Source organism: Somniosus microcephalus, chromosome 17 (genome assembly GCF_052327205.1).
Source record: "Somniosus microcephalus isolate GS21.2 chromosome 17, FLI_Smic_1.0, whole genome shotgun sequence".
NCBI classification, from domain to species: domain Eukaryota; kingdom Metazoa; phylum Chordata; class Chondrichthyes; order Squaliformes; family Somniosidae; genus Somniosus; species Somniosus microcephalus.
The window spans coordinates 879,110-902,174 of record NC_141003.1 but is presented as its reverse complement, the minus strand read 5'-3'; positions in this window follow the sequence as shown (position 1 = coordinate 902,174).

The following is a 23,065-nucleotide window of genomic DNA, read 5'->3' as shown; positions in this document are numbered from 1 at the left end:
CGTTGGTACCAACATGTATCACGACAACTGGCTGTTCCCCCTCCCCCTCCAGAATGTTCTGCACCCGCGCCGAGACATCCTTGACCCTTGCACCAGGGAGGCAACATACCATCCTGGAGTCTCGGTCGCGACCACAGAAACCCCTATCTATTCCCCTTACAATCGAATCCCCTATTACTATAGCCCTGCCACTCTTTTTCCCTCCCTTCTTTGCAACAGAGCCAGTCATGGTGCCATGAGCCTGGCTGCTGGTGCCTTCCCCCGATGTGTCACCCCCCCCGACAACAGTACCTAAGGCGGTGAACCTGTTGCTAAGGGAGACAACCCCAGGGGATTTCTGCACTACCTTCCTGCCCTTGCTCTGCCTTTTGGTCACCCATGTACTGTCTACGCTGGCCTTAACCTGCGGTGTGACCAACTCACTAAATGTGCTATCCACACCCCTCTCAGAATCGTGGATGCTCCAAAGTGAGTCCATCTGCAGCTCAAGGGCCGTCATGCGGTCCCACATGAGCTGCAGCTGGACACACTTCCTGCACACATAGTCGTCAGGGACACAGGAAGCGTCCCTGATTTCCCACATGTTACAGGAGGAGCATGACACAGGTCCGAGCTCTACTGCCATGACTTAACCCTTATATTACTTTTAATTTTCTAGTTTTAGTTTATTTATCGACTTTTGTTTTCCCGAAGCTTACTTAGACCAATGTATACTGTACTCCTCTTATTCCTTTTTAAACTAACCAAATCCCACTAGTTTTGGTTTTACTTCCTAGGAAGGTTTGAGGAAAGTACTTACCAGTTAGTCTTACCTCCCTGGTCTTTCGCTGACTTCCCGGTCCTGTGTCCCCTTGGTCCTACGCCGACTTCCCGCTCCTCCCGGTTCCTGCCCTGCTGAAAAGAAACTGAGACCAAAAAATTTGTGACCTCTGTTTTTAGACAGCTGCTAAAAGACTACTAGGTTAGAGGAGGGGGGCGGTGGGGGTTCCTACTCTGTAGGAACTCGGGTTTAAGCCACCACCCTCCTTAAATACCTTTCACCTGGGTGCTTCCCACCAGGTCCGCTTCTGAAAAAAAGCTCAAGAGCTGGACTTCCGCCTCAGCTGTTTTTTAAATGGCCCCGAGTCTCGCCGACTGCTGCCTCTCCGCTGCTGCTCTCTCCCGACTGGTCTCGGGCCTCGCTGGTCGCCGGGTTTCCTGCCGAGCTCCTCCTCGCTGCTCCCGCTGGTCCCGACTGGTACAGAGTAAAGCTCCCTCTACACTGTCCCATCAAACACTCCCAGGGCAGGTACAGCACAGGGTTAGATACAGAGTAAAGCTCCCGCTACACTGTCCCATCAAACACTCCCAGTGCAGGTACAGCACGGGCTAGATACAGAGTTAAGCTCCCTCTACACTGTCCCATCAAACACTCCCAGGGCAGGTACAGGACGGGTTAGATAGTGAGTAAAGCTCCTTCGACACTGTCCCATCAAACACTCGCAGGGCAGGTACAGCACGGGTTCGATACAGAGTAAAGCTCCCTCTACACTTTCCCATCAAACACTCCCAGGGCAGGTACAGCACGGGTTAGATACAGAGTAAAGCTCCCTCTACACTGTCCCATCAAACACTGCCAGGGCAGGTACAGCACGGGTTAGATACAGAGTAAAGCTCCTTCGACACTGTCACATCAAACACTCCCAGGACAGGGACAGCGCGGGTTAGATACAGAGTAAAGCTCCCTCGACACTGTCCCATCAAACATTCCCAGGACAGGTACAGCACGGGTTAGATACAGAGTAAAGCTCCCTCTACACTGTCCCATCAAACACTCCCAGGGCAGGTACAGCACAGGGTTAGATACTGAGTAAATCTCCCTCTACACTGTCCCATCAAACACTCCCAGGGCAGGTACAGCACGGGTTAGATACAGAGTAAAGCTCCCTCTACACTGTCCCATCAAACACTCCCAGGGCAGGTACAGCACGGTTTAGAGGCAGAGTAAAGCTCCCTCTACACTGTCCCATCAAACACTCCCAGGGCAGGTACAGCACGGGTTAGATACAGAGTAAAGCTCCCTCTACACTGTCCCATCAAACACTCCCAGGGCAGGTACAGCACGGGTTAGATACAGAGTAAAGCTCCCTCTACACTGTCCCATCAAACACATCCAGGGCAGGTACAGCTGGGGTTAGATACAGAGTAAAGCTCCCTCTACACTGTTCCATCAAACACTCCCAGGGCAGGTACAGCATGGGTTAGATACAGATTAAAGCTCCCTCTACACTGACCCATCAAACACTCCCAGGGCAGGTACAGCACGGGTTAGATACAGGGTAAAGCTCCCTCTACACAGTCCCATCAAACACTGCCAGGTCAGGTACAGCACAGGGTTAGATACTGAGTAAAGCTCCCTCTACACTGCCCCATCAAACACTCCCAGGGCAGGTACAGCACCGGTTAGATACAGAGTAAAGCTCCCTCTACACTGTCCCATCAAACACTCCCAGGGCAGGTACAGCACAGGTTGATACAGAGTAAAGCTCCCTCTAAACTGTCCCATCAAACACTCCCAGGGCAGGTACAGCATGGGTTAGATACAGAGTAAAGCTCCCTCTACACTGTCACATCAAACACTCCCAGGGCAGGTACAGCACGGGTTAGATACAGAGTAAAGCTCCATCTACACTGTCCCATCAAACACTCCCAGGGCAGGTACAGCACGGGTTAGATACAGAGTAAAGCTCCCTCTACACTGTCCCATCAAACACTCCCAGGGCAGGTACAGCACAGGTTTAGATACAGAGTAAATCTCCCTCTACACTGTCCCATCAAACACTCCCAGGGCAGGTACAGCACAGGGTTGGATACAGAGTAAACTCCCTCTACACTGTCCCATGAAACACTCCCAGGGCAGCTACAGCACGGGTTAGATACAGAGTAAAGCTCCCTATACACTGTCCCATCAAACACTAACAGGGCAGGGACAGCACGGGTTAGATACAGAGTAAAGCTCCCTCTACACTGTCCCATCAAACACTTCCAAGGCAGGTACAGCACAGGGTTAGATACAGAGTAAAGCTCCATCTACACTGTCCCATCAAACACTCCCAGGGCAGGTACAGCACAGGGTTGGATACAGAGTAAATCTCCCTCTACACTGTCCCATCAAACACTCCCAGGGCAGGTACAGCACAGGGTTGGACACAGAGTAAAGCTCCCTCTACACTGTCCCATCAAACACTCCCAGGGCAGGTACAGCACAGGGTTAGATACAGAGTAAAGCTCCCTCTGCACTGTTCCATCCAACAGTCCCAGGGCAGGTACAGCATTGGACAGATAGAGAGTTAAGCTCCCTCTGCACTGTCCCATCAAACACTCCCAGGGCAGGTACAGCACGGGTTAGATACAGTGTAAAGCTCCATCTACACTGTCCCATCAAACACTCCCAGGGCAGGTACAGCACGTGTTAGATACAGAGTAAAGCTCCCTGTACACTGTCCCATCAAACACTCCCAGGGCAGGTACAGCACAGGGTTAGATACTGAGTAAAGCTCACTCTACCCTGTCCCAACAAACACTCCCACGGCAGGTACAGCACGGGTTAGATACAGAGTAAAGCTCCCTCTACAGTGTCCCATCAAACACTCCCAGGGCAGGTACAGCACGGGTTAGATACAGAGTAATGCTCCCTCTACACTGTCCCATCAAACACTCCCAGGGCAGGTACAGCACAGGGTTAAATACAGAGTAAAGCTCCCTCTACACTGTCCCATCAAACACTCCCAGGGCAGGTACAGCACGGGTTGATACAGAGTAAAGCTCCCTCTAAACTGTCCCATCAAACACTCCCAGGGCAGGTACAGCATGGGTTAGATACAGAGTAAAGCTCCCTCTACACTGTCCCATCAAACACTCCCAGGGCAGGTACAGCACGGGTTAGATACAAAGTAAAGATCCATCTACACTGTCCCATCAAACACTCCCAGGGCAGGTACAGCACGGCTTAGATACAGAGTAAAGCTCCCTCTACACTGTCCCATCCAACACTCCCAGGGCAGGTACAGCACAGGGTTAGAAACAGAGTAAAGCTCCCTCTACACTGTCCCATCAAACACTGCCAGTGCAGGTACAGCACGGGTTAGATACAGAGTTAAGCTCCCTCTACACTGTCCCATCAAACACTCCCAGGGCAGGTACAGCACGGCTTAGATACAGAGTAAAGCTCCCTCTACACTGTCCCATCCAACACTCCCAGGGCAGGTACAGCACAGGGTTAGAAACAGAGTAAAGCTCCCTCTACACTGTCCCATCAAACACTCCCAGGGCGGGTACAGCACAGGGTTAGACACTGAGTAAAGCTCCCTCTACACTGTCCCATCAAACACTCCCAGGGCAGGTACAGCACAGGGTTAGATACTGAGTAAAGCTCCCTCTACACTGTCCCATCAAACACTCCCAGGGCAGGCACAGCACGGGTTAGATACAGAGTAAAGCTCCCTCTACACTGTCCCATCAAACACTCCCAGGGCAGGTACAGCACGGGTTAGATACAGAGTAAATCTCCCTCTACACTGTCCCATCAAACACTCCCAGGGCAGGTACAGCACGGGTTAGATACAGAGTAAAGCTCCCTCTTCACTGTCCCATCAAACACTCCCAGGGCAGGTACAGCACAGGGTTAGATACAGAGTAAAGCTCCCTCTAGACTGTTCCATCAAACACTCCCAGGGCAGGGACAGCACGGGTTAGATACACAGTAAAGCTCCCTCTACACTGTCACATCAAACACTCCCAGGGCAGGTGCAGCACAGGATTAGATACAGAGTAAAGCTCCCTCTACGCTGTCCCATCAAACACTCCCAGGGCAGGTACAGCACAGGGTTGGATACAGAGTAATGCTCCCTCTACACTGTCCCATGAAACACTTCCAGGGCAGCTACAGCACGGGTTAGATACAGAGTAAAGCTCCCTCTACACTGTCCCATCAAACACTCCCAGGGCAGGGACAGCACGGGTTAGATACAGAGTAAAGCTCCCTCTACACTGTCCCATCAAACACTCCCAGGGCAGGTACAGCACAGGGTTAGATACAGAGTAAAGCTCCATCTACACTGTCCCATCAAACACTCCCAGGGCAGGTACAGCACAGGGCTGGATACAGAGTAAATCTCCCTCTGCAGTGTCCCATGAAACACTCCCAGGGCAGCTACAGCACGGGTTAGATACAGAGTAAAGCTCCCTCTACACTGTCCCATCAAACACTCCCAGGGCAGGTACAGCACAGGGTTAGATACAGAGTAAAGCTCCCTCTGCACTGCTCCATCAAACAGTCCCAGGGCAGGTACAGCATTGGACAGATACAGAGTTAAGCTCCCTCTACACTGTCCCATCAAACACTCCCAGGGCAGGTGCAGCACGTGTTAGATACAGTGTAAAGCTCCATCTACACTGTCCCATCAAACACTCCCAGGGCAGGTACAGCACGGTTAGATACAGAGTAAAGCTCCCTCTACACTGTCCCATCAAACACTCCCAGGGCAGGTACAGCACAGGGTTAGATACTGAGTAAAGCTCCCTCTACCCTGTCCCAACAAACACTCCCACGGCAGGTACAGCACGGGTTAGATACAGAGTAAAGCTCCCTCTACACTGTCCCATCAAACACCCCCAGTGCAGGTACAGCACGGGTTAGATACAGAGTAAAGCTCCCTCTACACTGTCCCATCAAACACTTCCAGGGCAGGTACAGCACAGGGTTAGATACAGAGTAAAGCTCCCTCTACACTGTCACATCAAACACTCCCAGGGCAGGTACAGCATGGGTTAGACAAAGAGTAAAGCTCCCTCTACACTGTCCCATCAAACACTCCCAGGGCAGGTGCAGCACAGGGTTAGATACAGAGCAAAGCTCCCTCTACACTGTCCCATCAAACACTCCCAGGGCAAGTACAGCACGGGTTAGATACAGAGTAAAGCTCCCTCTACACTGTCCCATCAAACACTCCCAGGGCAGGTACAGCACGGGTTAGATACAGAGTAAAGCTCCCTCTACACTGTCCCATCAAACACTCCCAGGGCAGGTACAGCACAGGGTTAGATACTGAGTAAAGCTCCCTCAACACTGTCCCATCAAACACTCCCAGGGCAGGTACAGCACGGGTTAGATACAGAGTAAAGCTCCCTCTACACTGTCCCATCAAGCACTCCCAGGGCAGGTACAGCACAGGGTTAGATACTGAGTAAAGCTCCCTCTACACTGTCCCATCAAACACTCCCAGGGCAGGTACAGCACGGGTTAGATACAGAGTTAAGATCCCTCTACACTGTCCCATCAAACACTCCCGGGGCAGGTACACCACGGGTTAGATACAGAGTAAAGCTCCCTCTACACTGTCCCATCAAACACTCCCAGGGCAGGTACAGCACGGGTTAGATAGAGAGTAAAGCTCCTTCGACACTGTCCCATCAAACACTCCCAGGGCAGGTACAGCATGGGTTAGATACAGAGTAAAGCTCCCTCAACACTGTCCCATCAAACACTCCCAAGGCAGGTACAGCACGGGTTAGATACAGAGTAAAGCTCCCTCTACACTGTCCCATCAAACACTCCCAGGGCAGCTACAGCACGGGTTAGATACAGAGTAAAGCTTCTTCGACACTGTCCCACCAAACACTCCCAGGACAGGTACAGCACGGGTTAGATACAGAGTAAAGCTCCCTCTCCACTGTCCCATCAAACACTCCTAGGGCAGGTACAGCACGGGTTAGATACAGAGTAAAGCTCCCTCTACACTGTCCCATCAAACACCCCCAGGGCAGGTACAGCACGGGTTAGATCCAGAGTAAAGCTCCTTCGACACTGTCCCATCAAACACTCCCAGGACAGGTACAGCACGGGTTAGATACAGAGTAAAGCTCCCTCTACACTGTCCCATCAAACACTCCCAGGGCAGGTACAGCACGGGTTAGATACAGAGTAAAGCTCCCTCTACACTGTCCCATCAAACACTCCCAGGGCAGGTACAGCACGGGTTAGATACAGAGTAAAGCTCCCTCTAAACTGTCCCATCAAACACTCCCAGGGCAGGTACACCACATGGTTAGATACAGAGTAAAGCTCCCTCTACACTGTCCTGTCAAACACTCCCACGGCAGCTACAGCAAGGGTTAGATACAGAGTAAAGCTCCCTCTTGTAAGATTCGCAATTTTCAGCAAAAATCACGCAAGAAAACTGGATAAAATAAGACTGTTTATTGACCAAAGTAAGCTTGCACAGAAAAACCTTAGATAAAAGGGCATACAAAATGGCCGCCAGGCCCCGTGATCAGTTTATGAACCATTTTATTTCTGTTACTGCAAGCCAGACAGGCTTGTGGATTGAAGACAGTGAGCCCGCGAAAGCCAGTATCTGGGAACCGAAACTCAGAGCAACAGCATACATATTCAATGGATTATAAGTACAGGATGGGGCCCATCAAGATATGGGCGGACAATGTAAAAACACTTATACCCATTTATCGTACAAAGGAAAAACCGTTTAGCAGCCATCAAGGAAAATGTCCGGACCGATCAATATGCGAACCGAGCCGCGGTGACAATGCAAAGGACATTAACAGACATTATCGGCCAGGAAGGCCAGTTCAAGTTATCACCGGCTCCGTTACAAGACAAAGCGCCCCTGCAGAGATTTCTGCCCGCCAAAATTAATACAAAGACAGGACTATGATTTGGCGGGAGATAAGACTGTCCCAAAAGAGTATAACTATGGATTGAAAGTCCATCTAAGTTACTTCGGACTTCGGGTTACTTGAACAACTTCTTCTTCACTGCTACGGCTTCTTGTTGGGCGACTTCAGGCTTCCATTTCTTCAAGAACTTTCTTCTACGAGGAACGAACGAAGGGCGGACGGTGCCCGGATCGGCGCCTCTTCCACTTCGGCAGATCGATGAAAACGTTTTCGTCTTTTTTTAAAGACGGACGGTTTCGGAAAAAGGACAACGTGGCCGGTGTTCAGCCAAACAAGGCTCGGCCACGACGAGAAGACGACAAGGGTGGCCCGGGTACTGGGGTCGGGAGATCATCGACGACCCAGGCCGACGGAGAAGAAACCCTCTGGAGAACCGGCGATCGATGCCACAAGATTCTCCCATGTGCATAACCTGCATCTAGGTCTACTCCACGAACAAAAATCCACGATTGTGGATCTCAACCTTGACGAGCGCTCATCGAGGCTGGGTCTACCCCACCGCCTCGAGGGAGGAGAGAATATCAACTGCGCCAGAAGCTTCCAATCCACGTGACGACGGGAAGCGGTGTCAAAAAGTCTGCGAACCCCTTTTCGCGATTTCGAGAGTGGTGAGCATGATCCCAAGTTCCCCAGGTCGAAACTTAGTTTAGGTATAGGGGAGGGAGTTAAGGGAAATCGTAATGTGTTTCCCCTTTTACGATGTGCCGTGTGTTCCCCATTTCCATAGAGTCAAGTTCATAAATTTGTGCATGATTGTAGTTACTTTAATCTGTGCCTATGACATGTATTTTGTAATGCTTCAAACTGTTCAAAAATAAAAGCATCCATTTCGTGCTATTCAGCCTGGTCTATTGAGTCCTCTTCTCTGCACTACTGTTCTCTGCATCTAAGTCCAAGGTCTAGAACCGTAGGGGGGGGTGGGTCGAACCACTCAAGGGTAATTCTTGCACGAAGCCTGGCAGGGGGCCAGAACGGGCAAGAGAGCAGGAAAAAAAAACCTACAGAAATGGTGACCGCGGCAGGACCTTGGCAGCAGGAAAGTAGTGTGTTAGATCAAGATCTGAATAAACGAAATGTGATGGATGAAAGAATAGCAGATTATGTTTTCGGAAAAGTCAACTTCACAAAACAATGGATATCTGATCTACTAAGGGATAGGCGCCTGCTAGACGCAGCCATCAAGTGGACAGCGGGTAGAGAGCATAAGAAATCTGTAGAAAAGGCGGTCTGGCTGATGTGCTACAAGAAGCAAGTCCAGCTTTTGGACCAGGTAGTTGCAGCACAGACAGTCCAGATCAACGGCTTGCTTAAAGACGTAGAGGAAAAGGTTGCGGGAGGTCAAAAACTGATTGAATCGCTTGACGCGCTGAATCAGGAACGCCGCTCTGTAATTCGCTGCCACGAAACCCGGGTAGAATATTTAAAATGTCAGGTCATTGAGGCCAAGGCCAGTGAAGGTAGAATGAGAGAGAGGTGTTTCCGTCTAGCCAAACAAGTAGATGCCCAAGAGGAAAAGCTCCTGGGAGCCAGGGCAGCATATAAGATGGCCATGGAGGATAGATCTGAGAACACCGACCACAGCGCTTGCCGCCGGGAGCTAGAGGACCTGAGAAAGGCCCTAGCGAAGGCAAACGGGTTGGTGTGTCTCATAAATCCACCAGCGAGTCAGCTGTTGCTAGCCAAGGAATCCAAAAGACCGATTCCACAAGAGGCAGTTGGGGTACCAACCCCCGAACCCTCTGCGCCTCCTGCCTATGAGGAGTCTTGGACTCCGGGACAGGAGACGGAGACGGTAGAGGAAGAGAGCCCTGAGGTAGAGCAACCCCAGACAGTAGAGTCGGGGCCGGCGCCAATATGTCCAACGAGACACCGGAGGATCGGTCCAAATGAAGAAAATGGCGATGACGGACCCCTTGAGAGTCAGATCATAATGCCTCATAGCGCACGACAGCTAAGAGAGATGATAAGTCACATCCCAAAACTCTCCGAATCGGGAGATCCCTCCGTGCATTTCAGGGACGTGGAGCAGACCGCAGCAGTCAATGACTGCGACGGGGTTGAACAGTCTAAAATGCTGCTGTTCTCCCTGGACAGTTCGCTCCTCCAGTGTCTCCCTGACGAGAGCAAGAGAGGGCACAGGGACTATGAGTTGCTACGGGATGAGATTCTGGAGATCATGGGAGAGGGGGACGGAACTCCGTTCCTCCGTTTAGAAAAGACAGTGCAGCTAGAGGGAGAACCCCCACGGGTTTTCGCCGACAGGTTGTGGCCAGTGTATCGGCGCAGCTGCCCGGGCGGGCCGGCCCGGGCCGGGCTGGATGGCGAACAAAGGGCTCACTGGCTTCGGTGCCTGGTAGCAGGTTGCCTGCCAGTAGTGAAGGAACAGGCCAAAGCATGGTTTGACCCCACTAACGCCCGCTCCACGGAGGAAGTAGTACTAGATCAGCTCACGATCAGTTATAGAAACAACAAGGGCAAGAAAACGCCTGTTGTGAAAGGAAAGGTGCATGAGGTGAGACCCGCAGCCTCTGCTAAAAAGGAATGGCGTCAGGAGGGAAATCGCCATCCCCAAGCAAATAGCAGTTGTTACGGGTGTGGGAAGGAGGGTCATTGGCGCAAGGACTGTAGGAATCCTTGGAAGGATAAGAGGGAGAGAGCGTTCGCCGCAGCCCAAGATCAAGCCCAAGCCCGAGTCGCCAACGGCCCGAGAGTTTACCCAACACCAGCACAACCACAAGTGCAGGCCGCTGCCCCAACACCAGTCCAGAACCCAACCGTAGCCTCTGCCCCGAATAAAGGGGGTGGTGCGGTTGTGGACCCCGCTGCGATCGAGTCAGTCTTGGAGACTATGCGGTCTCTGATGACCTGGCAGGGGAAGGTAGCGGTTGCTAACAGCCCTATCGCCCCCGAGACCCCAGCCGAAACACCTAAATGACTGACGCCCGCGCAGCCCGTCTACTTGTGTCCGCTCCGCTATGACGCTTGGAGAAGACCTGTGGTGGAGATGGAGGTGGAGAAACAAAGGGGTAGTTACCTGTTGGATACGGGAGCTTCGTGTACCGTGATCCACACGGACAAACCTTTTGCCTCACCTCTGTCCGCCCAGGCTCCATATTTAGTAGCGGGTTTCACAGGTAGAGAACAGGCTGGCGCGTACTCCCTCCCGCTCTCCATTCAGTTGGGAGTGCTCCACACCACATGGACGTGCATCCTATTGAAGTGGAATGAGGAGGGGGGGAAAAGGCATCCTCGGGGCTGATTTCTTGGTGGAACACGGGATCCTCGTGGACCTGAGAAATCACTGTCTCTGGGGAGCCGAGGGCGGTTTAGGTAAGGTAGTCGTAATCCCGGGGAAGGAAGAAAAGGGGGCCCTGTGCACTATGAAGCCGTCAGGAGGTTACGATCTCGAGCTCATGATAACAAACGTCCCAACGGACTTGCAGGCGCGTGTGTCAGAAAATCTGACCGCGTTCGCCACCCACAAGCACGACTGCGGGAGAGTCACTGGGCTCGAAGTCAGCGTAGACGGGGACCCCATGATCCGACCCCAAAAGCAGTATAATTTCCCCAAGGAGGCAGTACCCGACATGGAGACAGCAATATCTTCATTGGTACAGCAGGGCGTGTTGAGGACGATAGCCACCCACGTGAACTCCCCATTATGGCCGGTAAAGAAACCGGACAATTCGTGGAGAGCCACGGTGGACTACAGAGTCCTCAATAGTAATATCCCAGCCTGCGCGCCCACGGTAGCAGCAGTTGCAGACTTAATAGGGAGTATTCCAGCATCGGCGACCACATTCACAGTGCTGGACATCTCGAACGGTTTTTGGTCCATTCCGCTGCGGCGGGAGGACCAGTACAAGTTTGCCTTTACTTTCAAAGGGCAACAGTACACTTGGAACTGCTTACCACAGGGTTTTCACAACAGCCCCAGCATTTTCCATCAGTGCATGGCGGGGAGTTTGAAAGAGTTCAGCCAGCCCAACCAGATAGTGCAGTATGTGGACGACTTACTCCTGTTCACAGATACAAGGGAGCAGCACGGCCCACTGTTAGCCGAATTGTTGGAACTGTTAGAAAGGAAGGGTTTCAAAGTAAACCCAAAGAAAGCCCAGATCGGCCAGCAGGAAGTTAAATTCCTGGGTCTGGCCATCCGCGCTGGGGAAAGAGCCATAGATAAGGCCAGACGGGAATCTATACAAGATCTGCCGATTCCCAACACAGTAACGGGTGTAAGGTCCTTTTTGGGATTGACCGGGTACTGCAGAGATTTCATCGAGGACTATGCTGCCACAGCGGCCCCGCTACTTCGACTCTTACACAAGGGAGTCGAGTGGTCTTGGGACGAGGGGTGCCAGGCAGCATTCGAGAAGTTGAAAAGAGATCTGCAGACCGCGCCAGCCCTAGGGGCCATAGATGGGGGAGAGGAGTTCTTTCTGGAGGTAGCCGCTAGTGGGGACAGCCTGAGCGCAGTGCTGCTCCAAGAGCGGCACGGCAAGCTAAGACCAGTAGTTTATTCCTCCAGGGTGCTCACGGATGTGGAGAGGAGTTTCTCCAATTGCGAACGGCATCTCCTGGCCACGCATTGGGCTGTGAACAGATCAGTGATCTTCACAGGGACCTCTCCCATTACGCTCCTCACCCATCACACCCCCATGAAGATGCTTCTGGACGGGAGGATTAAGGATGGGACCGTAAGCAGCGCTCGGATTGCGCGCTGGACCCTCCTCCTTTCCCAGATGGATCTCAAAGTTAAAGGCCTCTGCGCGCCAAGGCTCGCAGCCAATATGGCATATCCTGGGACAGCCCATCAATGTTCCGTAGAAGGGGTATGGGAAGTTAACATAGGTTTACGGGCCGGGATACATCCCACGGGCCGCGAGATCTACGTAGACGGTTCTAGCACTGTAGCTGACGGCAAGCGACTCACAGGGTGTGGAGTTTATGACCCTGCGGCAAACATTGCCCTGGCAATTAAGCTCCCCAGCACTATGAGCGCGCAGCAGGCTGAACTGTCCGCGGTGGCGTACGTGGTTACCCACCCCGAGATTTTCCCAACCCCATACACGATTTGCTCAGACAGCATGTTCACGTGCAATTCGTGTACAGAGTACCTCGCCATCTGGTCCCGACGCGGGTACACCTCCGCGGACGGGCGGCCTTTAACAGTTAAGCCCTTGCTGGAGAAGATCCTAGCAGCTGTGGGGGAGAAAGGAGAGGTGTTCATCCATAAGGTGAAGGCTCACTCCACTACAGAACCCCGCAGTCAGGGCAACCGGCAAGCGGATGCGCTAGCCAGGGAGGGTGCCCGCAACGGCATTCTCTGGGACCCATACGAACCCGGACCCGTGGCGGCGATCCAAGGCAGGGAGGGAATTCCCGGGAACACAGGGGTGACACCGCCCCCAGACCTAAAGACCGTCCAAACCCTGGATCCCGCCCTAAAAGCAGTCCTAAAAGCCATCACAGAGGGCAAACAGGTAGAAGGTCCGTACAGTATGGCAGCCCTCACAGTCAAAGAAGGTATGCTGTTCCGAGAGGAGCAGTGGGTTGTGCCGCAGCAGCACCGAAGGGAATTCCTGCAATTGGCCCACGAGGGTCCAGGAGCGGGACACCCCGGACCTGAGGTCACCTGGCAACGGGTGGAGCAGGCGGGATGGTGGCCGGGACTTCGGGACGATGTCCGCGAGTTCTGCGCAAGCTGTCTTGTGTGTGCTGCTAACAACCCAGACCCCCACAAAAGGAAGGTGCCCATGGGGCACATCAGGAGGGTAGAGGGACCATGGCAGTCGATTCAGGTCGACTACATAGGGCCCCTGCCCGCCGCCCAGGGAGGCTATAAGTACTGCCTTGTCCTGGTAGATGTGTTCACCAAATGGGTAGAAGCCTTCCCGTGCAGAACAGCTACGGCACTGGGTACTGCTAAGATCTTGATTCGGGAAGTGTTCTCACGGTGGGGACTCCCCCGTTTTGTAGAGTCCGACCAAGGGAGTCAGTTCACCGGTCAAGTAATGCAGAACGCCCTCATGCTCTTGGGCATTGAGGGAAAGTGGCACTTAGCATAAAATCCCCAGTCATCCGGGATTGTTGAGCGTATGAATCGGACCCTCAAGGAAAAGCTGAGGAAAGAGACAATGGGCTCGCCCCAGAAATGGGCGGAGGTCCTGCCTTTAGTCCTCATGGGGATCCGAGCCAGCCAGTCCAAAAGCACGGGGTATTCCCCGCACGAGTTAATGACTGGAAGGATCATGCGAACACCCACCCATGTGCTAGCCCCGGTGCTCACTGAGGGCCAGCTCCGAGAGGTGAAACGGGACAAATTCGCCCAAACCCTCTTGGAGCGCCTGAGACAGATTTATGGGCAGGCGGCTGGGAACATGGGAAGACAGCACCAGGGAAATAAACTGTTGTTGGAACCTCGGAAACAACAAGAGTGGGTAGTCGGAGACCAGGTCATGGTCCGAAACTACGCCAGGATAGGGAGTTTTGAACCACTGTACATGGGGCCATACAGCATTGTAGACAAGGCCAGCCCCATGGTTTATGCAGTGAAGACGCCCCGACGTACCAAATGGTTTCACATCAACCAGTGTAAACTGTTTAAACCGGGTACACAAGGGCCACCAAAGGGGACCAGGTCTGAGAACAAAGATCCTCAGCCTGTAACAGAGTCACAGACCACACAGGCTGGAGCAGTAGCCTGCGTGAAGGGAGAGGCCATCCCATTGGAGTGGGAGGTCTCATCTTTTGAATGGGATTTAGGCAGGGGAGAGCCCGAACAGCTCAACCTCGCTTTAGACCCAATCACAGAGGAGGAAGAGTCAGAGGACGGCAGTCCTGCCCTCGACTCAAGCTTGGGGGAGGTAGGGAGTGGGGGCGGAGACTCGTTACCTGTAGGGACAGGTGAGGTGGGGTCGGAAGCCACAGATCCCGACCCCGGGGGGGCGGAGCCTGAGGAAGGGGAGCTGGAACCGGCAGCTGTGGAGGAACCACAGGCTGTAACGGTAACAGTCACAACCCCCGGTCCAGCGGCCCCGGGAGCCCAACCCAAAGCAGCCCCTCGTAGGTCGGCTCGAGCGCCCCAGCCCAGAAAATTTTGGCCCGATTCTCCCCATCCTCCCCAACCACGGTTTAAAGCAGCCCCAGGAAGACATGATCCCCGTTCAGCAGCGACAGGCTGCGGGGGATCAAAGCCAAAGATCAATGCAGCCCCACCGCAGGGTGTGGCACACGACAGACCTCACAGGGATTCGGAAAGCCGCCCCATGGAGGGCGGCGCTGTACATAAGTTAAGTTAGGTAATTATGGTCATAGTTTAAGGAATGTAAAGTATATGGTGTTAAGAGTACAATTTTGAGGTCTGCCCGGTATGTGTGTTTGTTAGGGAGCGGGGTCCAGGAACCCACGCGTCCAATTAATTTAGGCCAGCACCTATCGGGAGCCCGGCTACATCATTTTGTTGGTTACAGAAACCTGGGATACGATGGAAAGGATTGTCGGCGCGTTCATGGCGATCGGGTGCGGGTGGGCCTACCGAGGCCGCACCAAGGACGTCATCATTTTCGGGTGCTCCGGGGACACGGCCCCCATCGCAACGGATGGGACGGGGGAGCGAGAGGTAGAGGAAACCGCCACCTACTTCCACCAAGGGAGATGGCCAGGTTGGCTGGGAACGAATTCTACGGAATATTCCAGCAATTTCGGTTTTGCCTACCAAGAGACTTCATTAACGTGCACTCGAGTGAGGATCCTAGCGCCCAGAGTCAGCGTCACCGTGGGAAAGAGGATTTGTCTGGTGTGCAATGGGAACGTACCACCAAGGCGATGGTGGTGGCTACGAAAGCTGGGAAAGGACATGAGAAACTCTACGGTCGAGTGGGAGCGACTGGGTAATAATACCCATCGGACTATTACGGGAACTCACGGACAATTACGTGTGTGTTGGGACAAATGGTGGGAACCAGATGAGGGAATATATGTCTGTATGTGGGGTTCGAGACACGTCTGCCCCAAGGGCGTGTCCATCTTCTTCCAGAGGCAGTGGCAGGATGAAGGGAAGGGGATGAGATGGGATGTTAGCACTCGAGCGAGCGTGCGGAGCCCCATACTCCCCTATTCCGGTGATCACCACTGAACTCATCACCCGCCCACGCAAGCCCCTGCCCACGCTTCCGGTAGCACTAGCCCAGAAAGGAGGGTGCCCAACCACCACCAAGGGACCCGGGAACGGTTTAGTATTGGTACCCACCGGTCAGGTGCTGTACCAAGGGGTACACTACGCGGTGGCCTCAGTGATTTTAAATCTCACTGAGGTAAGATTGCCGGAGTGGTGTCCCAAAGAAACGGAACAATTATACCAGGTCCTGTTAACCCGTATGTTTAGACAATTTTACGAATTTGACTTTGCCGACATCGACAGAGACAAATTATACACCACACCACACCGCCAGAAGTTTTGGATCGAGTCGGGAGGCAAAGAAGGGCAGAATGACATATTCACTGCTTTTAATACCGGGACATCTGTTGTCAACGCTCTAGATAACGTGGAGCTGCAGACACAGATCAACGGTTTAAAAGCCCAGTTAAGGAACATATTGACAGACGAAAACAAGGTAGTGGGTTCTGAGTTGCATGAGGACCAGGCCATGACACTACACTTTAAGGACATAATTGCTGAGCTGGAGAAACACGCGAGAACGGTAAATGCACTCATTAAGGAGGATCGGAATGCGTCCGATCAAGCTGCGCAAAACGAGGCCTGTGTGCTGTACGGGGCGTGGTTATTGGGCGAGGGCCGCAGTAATCTTGAGGATTTAAAACAGGGTTTGGTCCCGTCCTGGATCAGCAACAAGCACTTGCAAGCGCTCCACCCTTTTGAGAATGCATTAAGCCCGTGCCAGCTCAGGCTAGCCGCAGAAGCATACCCAGTTCCAGTGGACTGCGGACATTCGAATCACACTATTATGGGAATAGTAGTAAGAATGCCGGTGTTGGGTCCCGCAGCAAAGCCCGCCCCGGTATACAGAGTAGAGAACATTGGAGTCATTCAGGGGGGCGCACACATTCGTTACGCAGTGGTCCCGCCTTACGTCATCAGATGGGAGCGTACGATGACAGGCACCGACCTCTCGGGATGTCGGAGCCGGGGAGCACACATCATCCTGTGTCCCCAGCACTTGAATGCCTTTTTGAAACCACAGTGCGGGTTCAGAACCGCTAGCGCGAAGCCGGTGAATTGCACCATGGAGGCAATGGCAGAGGACCATGTGCCCCCACAGGTAGCATATATCGGGGGTGGGACATACTGCGTCACCACTGCAGCGCCTCAGTACCGATATGGACAACACGAGTGGTGTTCGGTCGGTGATAGCAGTTTCTGTTTCAAACCCAGGGCCGAGGTTCAAGTGGCACAACAACGAATTGTTCCCATTCCTGCGCCCTCCACCGTACACATCACTATCAAAGAGAATTTCACAGACTTACAACGATTTGTCGCGCATTTTGGTTATGTCATTCCCCCTCTTCCCGAACACCTCACCAAGATTTTAAAAGCCGTTATAATTTCGCAGAAACATTTCTACACACTGGACCAGAAGACTTTAGAGATAGGAAAAGACATATTGGACATAACCATCCCACCATGGTGGGACTTGTTCACCAACATAGAGGTCCCCGCCTGGATTAGAATAGCATCCCATATCCTGACAAGTGAATGTGTTATAGTTTAAAATACGCTGTCTATGATTGTCCAAATGTACAAAAGGTAATTTTCGTTTTCTGCGGAAATGGGAACTGCATGTGTTGTGAGGGTCATAGATAGCTAAGTGCCAGGAATGTTTGGATGTGGGGAATCAGGGAAAATTTGCTCATCAAGGATTATTGATACTTTAAGCAAGCTATCAGTATCACAGGGGGGCCTGTAAGATTCGCAATTTTCAGCAAAAATCACGCAAGAAAACTGGATAAAATAAGACTGTTTATTGACCAAAGTAAGCTTGCACAGAAAAACCTTAGATAAAAGGGCATACAAAATGGCCGCCAGGCCCCGTGATCAGTTTATGAACCATTTTATTTCTGTTACTGCAAGCCAGACAGGCTTGTGGATTGAAGACAGTGAGCCCGCGAAAGCCAGTATCTGGGAACCGAAACTCAGAGCAACAGCATACATATTCAATGGATTATAAGTACAGGATGGGGCCCATCAAGATATGGGCGGACAATGTAAAAACACTTATACCCATTTATCGTACAAAGGAAAAACCGTTTAGCAGCCATCAAGGAAAATGTCCGGACCGATCAATATGCGAACCGAGCCGCGGTGACAATGCAAAGGACATTAACAGACATTATCGGCCAGGAAGGCCAGTTCAAGTTATCACCGGCTCCGTTACAAGACAAAGCGCCCCTGCAGAGATTTCTGCCCGCCAAAATTAATACAAAGACAGGACTATGATTTGGCGGGAGATAAGACTGTCCCAAAAGAGTATAACTATGGATTGAAAGTCCATCTAAGTTACTTCTTCACTGCTACGGCTTCTTGTTGGGCGACTTCAGGCTTCCATTTCTTCAAGAACTTTCTTCTACGAGGAACGAACGAAGGGCGGACGGTGCCCGGATCGGCGCCTCTTCCACTTCGGCAGATCGATGAAAACGTTTTCGGCTTTTTTTAAAGACGGACGGTTTCGGAAAAAGGACAACGTGGCCGGTGTTCAGCCAAACAAGGCTCGGCCACGACGAGAAGACGACAAGGGTGGCCCGGGTACTGGGGTCGGGAGATCATCGACGACCCAGGCCGACGGAGAAGAAACCCTCTGGAGAACCGGCGATCGATGCCACAAGATTCTCCCATGTGCATAACCTGCATCTAGGTCTACTCCACGAACAAAAATCCACGATTGTGGATCTCAACCTTGACGAGCGCTCATCGAGGCTGGGTCTACCCCACCGCCTCGAGGGAGGAGAGAATATCGACTGCGCCAGAAGCTTCCAATCCACGTGACGACGGGAAGCGGTGTCAAAAAGTCTGCGAACCCCTTTTCGCGATTTCGAGAGTGGTGAGCATGATCCCAAGTTCCCCAGGTCGAAACTTAGTTTAGGTATAGGGGAGGGAGTTAAGGGAAATCGTAATGTGTTTCCCCTTTTACGATGTGCCGTGTGTTCCCCATTTCCATAGAGTCAAGTTCATAAATTTGTGCATGATTGTAGTTACTTTAATCTGTGCCTATGACATGTATTTTGTAATGCTTCAAACTGTTCAAAAATAAAAGCATCCATTTCGTGCTATTCAGCCTGGTCTATTAAGTCCTCTTCTCTGCACTACTGTTCTCTGCATCTAAGTCCAAGGTCTAGAACCGTAGGGGGGGTGGGTCGAACCACTCAAGGGTAATTCTTGCACGAAGCCTGGCAGGGGGCCAGAACGGGCAAGAGAGCAGAAAAACCCCCTACAACACTGTCCCATCAAACACTCCCAGGGCAGGTACAGCACAGGTTAGATACAGAGTAAAGCTCCCTCTACACTGTCCCATCAAACACTCCCAGGGCAGGTACAGCACAGGGTTAGATACTGAGTAAATCTCCCTCTACACTGTCCCATCAAACACTCCCAGGGCAGGTACAGCACGGGTTAGATACAGAGTAAAGCTACCTCTACGCTGTCCCATCAAACACTTCCAGGGCAGGTACAGCTGGGGTTAGATACAGAGTAAAGCTCCCTCTACACTGTCCCATCAAACACTCCGAGGGCAGGTACAGCACGGGTTAGATACAGAGTAAAGGTCCCTCTACACTGTCCCATCAAACACTCACAGGGCAGGTACAGTACGGGTTAGATACAGAGTAAAGCTCCCTCTGCACTGTCCCATCAAACACTCCCAGGACAGGTACAGCACGGGTTAGATACAGAGTAAATCTCCCTCTACACTGTCCCATCAAACACTCCCAGGGCAGGTACAGCATGGGTTAGATACAGAGTAAAGCTCCCTCTATTTTTTCAATTCAATTCAAATGCTTTATTGGCATGAAAGTTTACAGGGAACCATATTGCCAAAGCTTACATAACAGGAAGTACAGTTTTCCAACATTCTGTAGGTGTCAAACAATTTTGACCTTCGTTGGGTACCTACAATATTACTTTAAACAATATTAATTTAAACAGTCGTTGTACATCGTTGGGTACATTCAGTATTAATTTTAAACAGTCCTCAGGTTGTGACATGTTGTTACATATTTGGCACCAAGGTATGGTCTGTCTCCTTCTCCCAGGACTAATCTTAATTTTGACAGGTCATCCAATTCCTTGAAATCTGGGGTTGTTTGGCTGAGCTTGTCAAGTCTCGCTCTCTCTCTCTCTTCCCCCCAGTCTCTCTCTCTCTCTCTCTTCCCCCCCCAGTCTCTCTCTCTCTCTCTTCCCCCCAGTCTCTCTCTGTCTCTCTCTTCCCCCCCAGTCTCTCTCTCTCCCCCCCAGTCTCTCTCTCTCTCTCTTCCCCCCAGTCTCTCTCTCTCTCTCTTCCCCCGTCTCTCTCTCTCTCTCTCTTCCCCCCAGTCTCTCTCTCTCTCTCTCTTCCCCCCAGTCTCTCTCTCTCTCTCTCTTCCCCCCAGTCTCTCTCTCTCTCTCTTACCCCAGTCTCGCTCTCTCTCTCTCTTCCCCCCAGTCTCTCTCTCTCTTCCCCCCAGTCCCTCTCTCTCTCTCTCTCTCTTCCCCCCAGTCTCTCTCTCTCTCTCTCTCTCTCTTCCTCCCAGTCTCTCTCTCTCTCTCTTCCCCCCAGTCTCTCTCTTTCTCTCTCTTCCCCCCCAGTCTCTCTCTCTCTCTCTTCCCCCCAGTCTCTCTCTACACTGTCCCATCAAACACTCCCAGGGCAGGTACAGCACGGGTTAGATGCAGAGTAAATCTCCCTCTACACTGTCCCATCAAACACTCCCAGGGCAGGTACAGCACGGGTTAGATACAGAGTAAAGCTCTGTGGTAAACCACTTTTATCGTTCACTATCGTTACACTATGGTTATCACTGTTATATCGTTACACTATGGTTATCACTGTTTACACTGTTGTATCACTACACGAGGTCGCCTCCTGTCGCGCTGTTATACCTGGGCTGACCACTGCTGACTCCGCCCATGGCTCCACCTACCTGCCCAGGTATAAAGGTGGTCGACTGGCTGGTATTCCTCCTTGTTGGATCCGATCACCCACGAGGGTGGGCTCTGTTATTTAGCCAATAAAAACCTATAGTTACTTTCTTAACTCGTCACTTTTCATTGGATGAATTGATAGGTATATCAATTTTATTGGCTAAATTTTAAAATGTCTAATGACCAGTCAGACCAGTCAGACGCCCAGCTACAACAGCCACAGCAGCCGGCCTGGCTGCGAGCCCTCCGACCGCCGTACCTGGATCTAAACCCACAGGCAGCAAACTCAGCCCTCGACTTCAAACACTGGCTGAGCTGTTTCGAATCCTACCTGGGAGAATCCGGCGTGCCTCCGGGATCCAAACTAAGAGTTCTGACCGCCCAAGTGAGTCCTAAAATATTTGCACTCATCCAGGACCTTACTACATACGAGGCCGCCATCAACCTGCTGAAACAGCAGTACCGGAGCCCGGTAAATTCCATGTATGCCAGACATCTCCTAAGATCCCGCCCGCAACAGCCAGGAGAGTCTGTAGATGAATTTTTACGGGCGCTACAAACACTCGGCAGGGACTGTGAATTTAAAGCGGTAACGGCTGCAGAAAATACTGAAGAGAATATCCGCGATGCCTTCATGAAAGGCCTGCGGTCCGACTGCTCACGGCAAAGACTGCTGGAATCAAAGGACCTCGACCTGAACACAGCTGCAGCCCTCGCTCGCTCTTTGGAAGTGGCCCATCGGGACCTCGAGGCGTATTCCAGGTACTGTACTGCGCGACCCTGGGACTCGGGCCCGACCCCGACCGCAATACACCTCGCACCGCCGCCTCTGGGACCTACGTCAGCGTCAGCGTCCCGGACCCGATCGGGACCGCCACCCCCGGTACCGGCTGCGACATCGGAGCCCCGCGATCGGGCCGCCGGCTGCTTCTTCTGTGGCCAGGCGAAACACCCGAGGACGCGCTGCCCTGCAAGAAACGCGACTTGCTCCGATTGCCAGAAGAAAGGCCACTTCGCTAAGGCCTGCAGGGGGAGAGCCACAGACGCCAGCAGTGCCTCATGCAAGTTGTGGGGGCGGCCATCTTTCATCAAGGCCACAGATGCCAGTATCCCCTCGTGTGAGCCGTGGGGGTGGCCATCTTTGATCAAGGCCACCGACACCAGCAGTGCCTCATGTGAGTTGTGGGGGCAGCCATCTTCTCCGCCATTTTATTCAACCTCGTGGGCGCCGCCATTTTGTCCACCACACTCGACCGCCACCTTGCCTCCAGACCCGACCACCGCCTCACCCGCAGACTACAGCAGCTCGCTCAGCCATACACTAGCCTCCGTCACACTGGACCAAGCTCGCCCGCATCACCTGTCCAAGTCCATGATGGACATCAAAGTAAACGGCCACGCCACGACCTGCCTGTTCGACAGCGGAAACACGGAGAGTTTCATCCATCCAGACACAGTGAGCCACTACTCCCTCACTGTCCGGCCAACGTGCAACCGGATCTCGATGGCATCGAGGTCCCATTCTACAGACATCAGCGGCTACTGTGTTGTGACCCTGTCGGTTGGGGCACGGAGTATAAAAATTTTAAACTCCTCGTCCTGCCCCAGCTCTGCGCTGCCGTCCTACTAGGGCTGGACTTCCAATCCCACCTTCAAAGTGTCACTTTGGCTTACGGTGGACCCCTCCCCCCACTCACAGTCGACAACCAGCAGCCTTTAAACCGCCCACCGCATACCACCTGCGGCCTATCCACCCTCAAGGTCCCGCCCCCCTCCCTGTTCGCTAACCTCACCCGCGACTGTAAACCCGTCGCCACCAAGAGCAGGCGGTACAGCGCCGGGGACAGAGCTCTGAGGTGCAGCGTCTCCTGAAGGAGGGCATCATCGAGAGGAGCAACAGCCCCTGGCGTGCCCAGGTCGTAGTCGTTAAGACCGGCAATAAAAACCGCCTGGTCATCGACTACAGCCAAACCATAAACCGGTACACCCAGCTGGACGCATACCCCCTTCCCCGCATATCTGATATGGTCAATCAGATTGCACAATACCGAGTATTCTCTACCATCGACCTTAAGTCGGCCTACCACCAACTCCCTATCCGCCCTGAGGACCGCCAGTATACCGCCTTCGAGGCGAATGGCCACCTCTACCACTTCCTTAGGGTTCCCTTCGGCGTCACCAACGGGGTTTCGGTCTTCC